The sequence below is a fragment of the Phodopus roborovskii genome, unplaced genomic scaffold (genome assembly GCF_943737965.1).
Source record: "Phodopus roborovskii unplaced genomic scaffold, PHOROB, whole genome shotgun sequence".
NCBI lineage: Eukaryota > Metazoa > Chordata > Mammalia > Rodentia > Cricetidae > Phodopus > Phodopus roborovskii.
The window spans coordinates 516,795-527,690 of NW_026126986.1; positions in this window are offsets into that span (position 1 = coordinate 516,795).

A 10,896-nucleotide genomic window follows, 5' to 3' on the forward strand; every position below is an offset into this window, starting at 1 on the left:
AGTTTTATCTTATTTGTACTTTTTTTCTCCATCTGTGTGTCCTGGGCTGATATTCCTGTGGTGTCATGCTGAAAACTTAGTTATATCCAGTTTGGTACTATTTTTTGAAGTGTGTTCACATATATTATACAGATCTTTTATTTTTCACATTTCCCATAGATGGAATATTAATCCACTGCCAATATAGTGCTCACAAAACCACTGACACTTATTTGTATTGTTATCACTATCATAATATTTTATTAAAATTATCTTAATTAATTTATTTTAGTAAGTTGGGTAGCCCTGATAATCATGAACTATATCATATAGACCACATAGGCCTCAAATGTACATTTATTTCCCTACTTCAACCTCTAACTTACTGAGATTAACAAAGTGTGTCTCTATGAATAGTTTTTTTTAAAAAAATTCCAGAATGTACATATATGCATCATATGACCGCCCAGTGCCTAGAAAGGCAAAAGAAGGCATCAGATACATTGGAGTGTAGTTGTAGATGGTTGTCAACCATCATATGTAGGCAGGGAAACAATATTTCATCCTCCAGCAAGAGGAGACCTTCTTTTAAGCATTGAACAATCTCTCCAGAACCTAATTAATATTTTAACAGGAGTCATGTTATTTGGCTGAACAAAAAATAAATTGAATTATCAAATCTCAAATTCCTAGTTTAGACTTTTTTAGACTGAGACATCAGACTACCTATATTTAGTTTTAATTTCTAACAATGGTGGTTTACTTTTGAATTTCAATTAACACCTTTTTTGTCAGGCATTGAGAGACATGCTTATAATTTCAGCCCTCTGGAGTCATAGTGAGGCATATGTCTGTGAGTTTGAAGTCAGTCTTGTTTATAGACCGATATCAAGTACATTCATACATTCAAAAGGAATATCTGTCTCAAAAAAAGACTCTTCATCCAGGTTGGTGTAGCTAGTCATTTTTCTCAACATTTGCAATGAAAAGATAGATCTCAATGTATTGAGCCTTTTCTGTAATCAAATTGAAATCCAGAAAATATCAGACATATCTTGTACAGAAAGATATGTACATTTACATTTTTCTCCATTGCACATCACCATGACATCAAGATGGTCTTTTTTTTTTTTTTTTTTTTTGAGAAAGAAAAAAAGTCAATTTCTCTTCTTCCATCTCTGTGTTGGATCAAATTCACTATAATCCTAAACACATCTACAATCTCACATGTTCACTGTTATGGAGCCAGGATGAAACCAGTATAAGTCGTCTGCATATGGATGATGGATTGTTGCTTGATCTGGTATTGAGATCCCTAGCAATGGAATCAGAATCTATACATGGTATATGACCTGGTTCTTTTTATCTACTTCCAATGCTGTTATGACTCACATAGCATTGATGCAGAGGCAGGGATCAGGGTGAACAAGACCACTTAACATACAGCAGCAAAACTATAATATGTATGATTGCACAAACTTTAGCAATTATGTGGACCCTAAATTAAAATCTATGAAACAGTACAATTAGTATCCCTGGTTATAACTTGATAATATGAATCAAGACTTTCAGAAACCATCATATAAAATAATTTGCATAGACCACATTAAGAAAAAAATCTCATATTGGCAATGATGCACAGCTTTAATCCTAACAGTTTTGAGTCAGGTGCCATCATATCTCAATGTATTTGAGGCTAGACTTCTCTGCAGAGTGAATGTCTGGAGAGTTTCCAATGTCATCCAGAGAAACTTTGTTCAAAAACCAAAATAAAAAGGAAAAAAAAAAACTCACACATGAACCTATGCCTAACATAAAATGTTTACCTGAAACTGAAAGAAGGTAACAATTGCAAACTTAGTCTTTGAGAGAAATCAATTCTTTGAGCAGGTTTTCCAGAGTCTATGTTCAGTGTGATGAATTACTTCTCATTTTTGTAATGGTGTCAGTTAAGACACCAAATTTTAGGGCTCTGATTGTATCTTGAAGGGAATGTCAACTTGCATGTACACTGAAATTCAAAAATATGTAGATAACATTCAAAAGAAAACACTATATCTCAGATGGGTCCTGTATGTTGACCCATGAATTGGGCATAGAGAATCTCACTATTATTGCCAGATAGCATTAATTGTATCATAGACAGTCACAATATAATACATCTGTCCATGTTAGACACATTCCATCCACTCATGGCTTCTTTTCGTATCCTCAATCCATTCTCCAAAGCACAGAAGTCTCTGTGAGTTTTATTTTTCTATTTTTTCTTACTCCATTACTACATAGCATTGGTGTGAAACACACATGTAACATAAGGCATAAGTAAGCCAATACATTTAAAGCATGATGAGCTTATAAAAATCATATACAACAGTTCCGATTTTTTTTGCATAAAACACAGTATTATCAATTCTTAAAGAGAAAGGAAATTCTAGTACAGGCATAATGTGGTTGAACCAAACAGACATTAAACAAATTGAAATCATCTATATGCAAAAGATAATTTGTGATATTTTCTTTATGATCTAACAATTAATGCTTGCCTGAAGATCAGAATGCAAAGCTAGTCACACTATTCAGCCATACAGATCAGGCAGTGATGGCACACATCTTTAATCCCAGCAGATACACTAGTTAGCCATTAAAGCTGGGCAGAGGTGATGCATGCCTTTAATCCCAGCACTCAAGCAGAATATTAGGCAGTTAGAGAAAGGGGAGCACTGTGTTCAGTCTACAATCATGCTGAGGACAGAATCACCAAGTCCACAATTTGTCTGAGCCTTAGAAGAGGTAAAATTTCTCTAGTGGCTGCTGCTTTTCAAATCTTCACTTTATCCCCAATAACTGTCTCCCCAATATCTGTTTTAATTGTTCATGCTACAAAAGCTGTTATACAATTCCATTATGTGGTGGCTTTTAAGAAATGAGTAGAAAGAAACACTACTGTATAGTGTGCAAAAGGTTTTAATTTGCACTGGTAGAAAGGGTTTTTGAGGGTAGATGATATTAACAATTATACAGCAATGTAAATTCACTCCTATTGACCAGTATACATGTTTAAAAGGGATAAGGAAAGGAAAGTATTATGTATGTGTATTTTACCCAATTTTGTTTTATTTATTTGTATTTCTTATTTTATATATCAATGCCATTTTTGTCTCCTCCCCTTCCTTACTCCCTCTCTTCCTACATCACATGGTCCCAAACTACCCTCCTTTCCCACACGCCCACACTCCACAGCGAATGTGGAGGGATCGACAAATCTGTCAAGTCATTTGGAGAAGGGACTAGGCCCTCCCTCCTGCCTCTAGGTTAGGGAAGTATCCCTCCATGGGAAATTTCTCCCAAAGACATTTTGTGCATTAGAGATATATCCTGTTTCTATTGGATGAGGTCCTTTAGACTGTCCAGGTCTTCTAACTGAGACCCAATTTCAGGGGGTCTGAGTCAGTCCAATGCCAGATTGCCAATTATCAGTCTGTGGGCCCATTAGCTTCTCCATGTTCAGGTCAGCTATCTCTGTGGGTTTCTGTAGTATGCTATTTCTCCCTCTCTGCATCTGTATACCAGTTTGGCTAAGTGTTTAGCTGTGGATGTCTGATTCTTTCTAAATCAGCTACTAGATGAGGGCTCTATGATGGTAGAAAATTTAGTCATCAATCTTATTATGAGGGAAAGGCATTTGTGGTAGCCATTTCACTGTTGCTCAAATTGATAGTTGGGGTCAGCCTTGCATGTCTTTGAACCTTTCTCTTCAATCCTAAAATGACTACCTTTTATATGGTATCTTGCTTTCTCTCCCTTTTTTCTCTCATCAATTTTTCTCTGACTCAATCTTCATAGTTCCACGTATTTTTTATGTCCTCCCTTTGTCTTTTTCCTAGTTCCCTCTCCCCTCACTAACCTACACCTCCCAATATGCTCAGGAGATCTTGATCATTTCCACTTCTGTGAGGAACATTGTATGAATCTCTTAAGATGCCTCATGGTAGCCTAGTTGGAGAACTATATCTAAAATCCACATATGAGTGAGTATATACCATGTTCCTATTTTTTTTTTTTGGACTGTGTTACCTCATTCAAGATGGTTTCTTCAAGTACCATCAAATTGCCTGAGAATTTCAAGATTCCATTTTTCCCCACACAGTGGTATCCCATTGTGTAAATGTGCCACATCTAATTTATCCATTCAATGCACTCATTTCTAAAGAACCTCTACCCCTTTTCACTTAAATAAATACAAATTTTCTTCCTCTTGTTTACTTAAAGTGAACCAGACCCCATAGCCAAAGACCAAATATGTGTAGTAAATAGGTGAGGCATTAGTTTTTCTAAGAGACAAAGAAAGAGAAATACATGAACACACCTTAAAATTCCCCCATATTCAAATTGCCATAAAAGTGACAACTGAGTTCACAAAAATCATGTTCCCAGACATTCATTGTCACAAGTAACCAGAGCAAATACTTTGCTCTAGATTACTGGTAATTTTCTTTTTTTTTGGTTGGGAAAGATTTCCATAACACAAAATAATCCTCTGCATTCCTAATTAATGGACATATAGAAAGAACATTATTTTTGTTGAGAACAGGAAAAATACCACATTTTCTGGTATAAAGAAATTCTCATCTCCCTCTGTGAAGAAAATATTCCAGGAAAACTTTTTTTTGTTGACAACTTATCTCCATGCATGTGTAACTACTTTGTGTTATCACCAGTCATTACACTGAGTGATAGCCATTGTCCACATGTTTCTCATTTTCCCGTTATATAATTAAATAGGAAACAATCTTATTTTATATATCAAACCCAGTTCTCTCTCCCTTTCATTACCCCATGCTGCCAACTTATGCCCACCCCACCCATCCATCTTATGCTCCACAGAAAGTATGGTGGCTTCTATAGGGAATTCATAGAAGTATGTAACATCATTTCAGGCAGGGTTTATGGCCTCAACCATAGATCTCTACAAAGTGATTATCTGTCTATTGGGGATGGGCTTCCAATGTCCATTTGTGTGGTCAGTATAAATCCTTTACATTTACCATTGCCATATACAATGCTGAGGACTCATAATTGAAAACCATATTCAGGGAGACTGCTTCTGTCCTATGCAGGTTTCCAAGCTGTCAGTATGGGGTCTGTGAGTTTTCATTGTTCATTTCAGCTATTTCTGTGGGTTACCCCGTTTGATCATCACAACTCATGCTTTTCAATTAGGCAATAGCAGTTGGTCTCAGGTCTCAGGGAATGCTACATATTTGAAAACATGATAAAGAACAGAGGATATGATTCCAGATACTTAGTGATAATATTAGTTGTTGGTGGACCAAATTAGTGCAGAACAATATATCATGTGGAGAAATAGAATGTCTCTGTATTCTTTTATCTCAACATCTAGAAAATAAATCTGACATGTCCTTGATAAGACGAAAATATTTGAAAAATGGGATAAAGATTGGGTATAGAAACTGATATATATAATTGTGAATGGAAATATGAGGACTTATTAGACAGATGATGTTTGTGTGAAATGACATTGATAGAAAGATGCATGTTAGAATCCCCATATGTAGTAGATCATTTCTCCAAACTTGAAAAATGGAGGTTTCATGGACCAGAAGTCAGAAAAGAAAGATTTAGTTGTAGTCAATAAGTCTTAAATGCCTTCATAAAATGTATTAAATTAAAAGTTGGCCTTGTTATGCTCCCTCAATTTAATGAAAACCTTTCAGATCACTAGGAAGAAAGGAATAGTATGTTCGACACTTGCTTGAATGAGATAGACTTTAAGCCACCAACTTTGTAGAAGATAGACTTTAAGCCACCAACTTTGTAGAGCATGATTTTTTTATATATATACTTTGTAGAGAATGTGCATTAAGACTAACATTGTTTATAGAGTTAAGCAGTTTTTCCTCTAATATAAGAAGATGATGGTCTTAGGACCATTTAATAAAAGAGGTATTTATAAGGTGCATTATATTCATGACAACATACACAATTAGGATGGCCAAATGGAGCAGAGCTGAGTAGTGTCCTAGCCTGTCGACAAATATCTGATTTCCACCATCATCAAATCAGCAGATAGTGAGGATATTCTTGAACAAAGGAAATTTAAGACATAATTATATGTTGAAATTAGCTAGTATAATGTCCATGGATAAAGGACCATAGAGTTTGCCCATGGAGAAATACTTTGTTCTGTTTAGGCAAAAGTTGAATTTGTTCTTATGCTGTCTGCAATAAAAAGGGGTTCCAGCAATGGTTCTTCAGCTATCATTCCTCCACAGCTTTGGATATACACATATTTCAGAGTTTTGATGAAAATAGTAGCGCTTTTTAGTTTTTAAGCTGGTGATGATCCTGTTGAAGAGACACTGCCTCCTTAACATTGTGTTCAACCACCAAGATATGTGTCAGATTGTAATATCTAGTACATAATATGAGTAGATAAATTGAGGTATATAATCCCTTATTTTGGACTCTGTGAACTCTAGAATGGGTTCAGATGTTGAGAACTGGAAACTCAAAAATGCATTTCCCATAGGAAGAATATCTGTGCCTTTCCTCATGTTTTTGCGAGGACAGGTATGACCTGAATGATATAAGACATAAAAGTGTCTTGAAAATTTTCCATGAAAGGCTCCTGTGTCCTGTCCACATCGAGAGCACCCTTGGATCTCTGATACGCCACCATCAATCCCCACCGCGACCCTGCCCCTCCTTACCATGTGCCCAACCTTGCCCATGGTCCTGCGCTCTGATTGATCACTGGGACAGAGGGTGCAGCCAACAGTCCACCCTAATTCGGAGACACCTTGGAGCACCTCTGAACAAAGGAGACCTGCCTATCCACGTGGGAACACCCATAATTTCCTCCTGCTTGGCCAACGACCCCACATTCAGTCCCCTGTTAGAGTCCAGGGACCCTCCAAGAGAACCTCCTATCTCTGCAGGTCCACTCTGAATTCCTGCCTGCAAGATCCTTGACCCCCAAATCAGGACCTCTGCAAAAGAAAGAGGCCTCAGCTGGAGAGTCCCAGTTTGCAGTGAGAACCGACTATCCTGCAAAACCTTCCCAAGTTTCAGCTCACCCTTTGCCCACTTCTGCCAGATATTGGCTAGAGGAATTGGCTAGTGACATCTTCTACTGGATCCTCAGCACTGACCTCATCCCTGGGTTCCTGGCTGCGGAGAGACCTCATATAGAGCTTCAACCACCCACAGCTACAAATATTGAATCTCTGACACATATAAGTCCCCTGGGAAGTACTATAAAGAGAAGGGGATATCCCACCAACACCTACTGGAAGAAGCTATGGGGAGATGGCAATACAAGAAAACAACTAAAAACAGAAAGACAAGCATGACACCACCAGAATCTAGGGTATCTACACCAACTAGAACGGAACACAACAAAGCAGAGGAAGCAGAAGGGAAAGGCTTAAAAATTACCATCATAAAAATGATGGAGGCACTCAAAGAAGATGTGAGAAAATCAATTAAAGAAATGGAGGAAAAAAACAAACAAAAAAGTGGAAGAAATGAACAAATTCCTTAAGGAAAGAACAGAAAGCCAAGAAAAAACAATTAAGCAGGAGAAGGAAATGGTTCAAGACCTGAAAACTGAAATAGAGAAAATAAAGGCAACACTAACTGAAGGAATGCTGGAAATAGAAAAACTGGGCAAAAAATCGGGAACTGCAGACACAAGCATAACCAAAAGAATTCAAGAGATGGAAGAGAGAATCTCAGGCCAAGAAGGTAAACTACAAGAAATAGATTCATCGACCAAAGAAAATCATAAATCCAACAAATCCATAACAAAACATCCAGGAAATGTGGGACACCATGAAAAGGCAAAATCTAAGAATAATAGGCATAGAGGAAGGTGAGGAAGCCCAGCTCATAGGTGCTGAAAACATATTCAACAAAATCATCGAGGAAAACTTTCAAAATCTGAAGAAGGACATGCCCATGAAAGTAAAAGAAGCATACTGAACCCCAAATAGGCTGGACCAAAGAAAACAGACTCCTCGGCACATAATACTCAAAACACCTAGCATACAGAATAAAGAAAGAATATTAAGAGAAGGGAAGGAAAAAGGACAGGTAACATATAAAGGCAGCCCTATCAAAACCACACCTGACTTCTCCATGGAAACCCACAAGGCCAGAAGGTCCTGGATAGATGTTCTAAAAGTATTTAGAGAACACGGATGCCAGACAAGGCTATTATATCCAGCAAAACTTTCAATCACTATAGATGGAGAAAACAAGATATTTAATGACAAAACCAGATTTTCCCAATACGTATCTTCAAATCCAGCCCTACAGAAAGTATTGGAAGGAAAACTCCAACCCAAGAAAGGCAACTATGCCCACAAAAATGTAGGAAACAGATAATCCAACTACACCAGAAACCAATGGTGAAGCAGAACTAATATTTTCACAATACCACTTCCAACAACAAACCTAAATCAAACAAGCATTAACAATCAATGATCCTTACTCACCCTCAACATTAATGGTCTTAACTCACCTATAAAAAGACATAAGCTAACAGAGTGGATGCGAAGACAGAATCCATCCTTCTACTGCATACAAGAAACACATCGAAGCTTCAAACATAGACATTACCTCAGTGTTAAGGGTTGGGAAAAGATTTTCCAATCAAATGGAACCAAGAAGCAAGCAGGCATGGCTGCTTGTTGCAAGTTAGTCATCAAAACAAAATTAATCAAAAGAGATGAAGACAGTCATTCCATGTTCATCACAGGAGAAATCCATCAACACAAAGTCTCAGTTCTGAACATCTATGCCCCTAATACAAAGTCAGCCACATTCGTAAAAGAAACACTAATAAAACTCAAAGCTCACATGAAACTTCACACACTTATAGTGGGAGACTTCAATACACCACTCTCAACACTAGACAGGACCACAAATCAGAAACTCAAAAAAGAAACAAACATACTAACAGAAGATATGTCTCAACTGGGGTTAACAGACATCTATAGAACATTCCATCCAAAGACAAAAGAATATACCTTCTCTGCTCCACAAGGAACCTTCTCTAAAATCGACCACATACTAGGTGGCATAAAAACCTCAACAGATACAAGAGAATAGGAACAGTCCCCTGTATCTTATCATACCACCATGCTTTAAAATTAGAATTCAACAACACAAATAGCAGAAAACATGCAAGCTCATGGAAGCTGAACAGTGTGCAATTGCAACACACCAGGGTCAAAGAAGAAATAAAGAAAAACATTAGGGAGTTTCTAATATACAAGAATGAGGACACAACATACCCCAACTTATGGGACTCCTTGAAAGCAGTGCTACCAGGGAAGTTCATTGCGCTAAGTGCCCATATGAAGAAAACAGAGGATAGTCACATAAGAGAATTAACAGTGCAAATGGAAGCCTTAGAACAGAGAGGAGCAAACTCACACCATAGGAGTTGATGCCAGGAAATAATCAACTTGAGGGCTGTAATCAACAAAATAGAAACCAGGAAAACAATACAAAAAATCAATGCAACAAAGAGTTGTTTTTTTGAGAAAATCCACAAGGTAGACAAACCTTTATCCAAATTAACGAAAAAGCGGAGAGAGAATATGCAAATTAACAAAATCAGAAAAGAAAAGGGGAACATAACAACAGACAGAGGAAATTGAGACAATTTTCAGGTCATACTTTGAAAATCTATATTCCACAAAAATTGAAAATTCAAAGGAAATGGACAAATTTATGGATAACTATCCCTTACCAAAACAAAATCAATAACAGACAAAAACTTAAATATACTTATAACCCACAATGTAATACAAGTAGCCATCGAAAGCCTTCCACCCAAAAAAAGTTCAGGGCCAGGTGGATTCAGTGCAGAATTCTACGAGACATTCAAGGAAGAACTAATACAACTACTCCTCAAAATTATCCACAAAATAGAAACAGAAGGTACATGGCCAAACTCTTTTTATGAGGCCACAATAACCTTGGTACCCAAGCGTCACAATGTCACAACTAAGAATGAAAACTACAGACCAATAGCCATGATGAACATCGATGCAAAATATTCAATAAAAAACTGGCAAATCGAATTCAAGAATATATCAGAGAAATCATCCACCATGACTAAGTAGGCTTCATCACTGGAATGCAAGGATGGATTAATGCATGAAAATCTATCAACGTGAAACACCATATAAACAAACTGAAAAGAAGAAAAATCATATGATTATCTCTGTAGATGCTGAAAAAGCCTTCGACAAAATTCAACACCATTTCATAATAGAGGTCTTGGAGAGGTCAGGGATAACAGGAACATACCTAAACATAATAAGAGCAATATAAATCAAACCAATGGCCAACCTCAAACTGAATGGAGAGAAACTTAAGACAATTCCTCTAAAATCAAAAACAAGACAAGGCTGCCTTCTCTCTCCATATCTCTTCAATATCATACGAGAAGTTCTAGCTAATGCTATAAGACAACAAATAGAGATGAATGGGATACAAATTGGAAAAGATTAAGACAAACTGTCTCTATTTTCAGAGGATATGATAATTTACATAAGCGACCCAATAAACTCTACCACGGAACTCCTACAGCTGATAGACACCTTCAACAAATTATCAGGATACAAGGTAAACTCAAAAAGTCAGTAGTCCTACATTTTTCAGACAACAAAGAGACAGAGAAAGAAATCAGAGAAACATCACACTTTACAATAGCCACAAGTAACATAAAGTATTTTGTTGTAATGCTTACCTAACAAGTAAAAGGACTATATAACAAGAACTTTGTGGCCCTAAAGAAATAAATTAAAGAAAATAACAGACAATGGAAAGCTCTCACATGCTCTTGGATAAGTAGGATAAACATAGTAAAAATGGCAATCT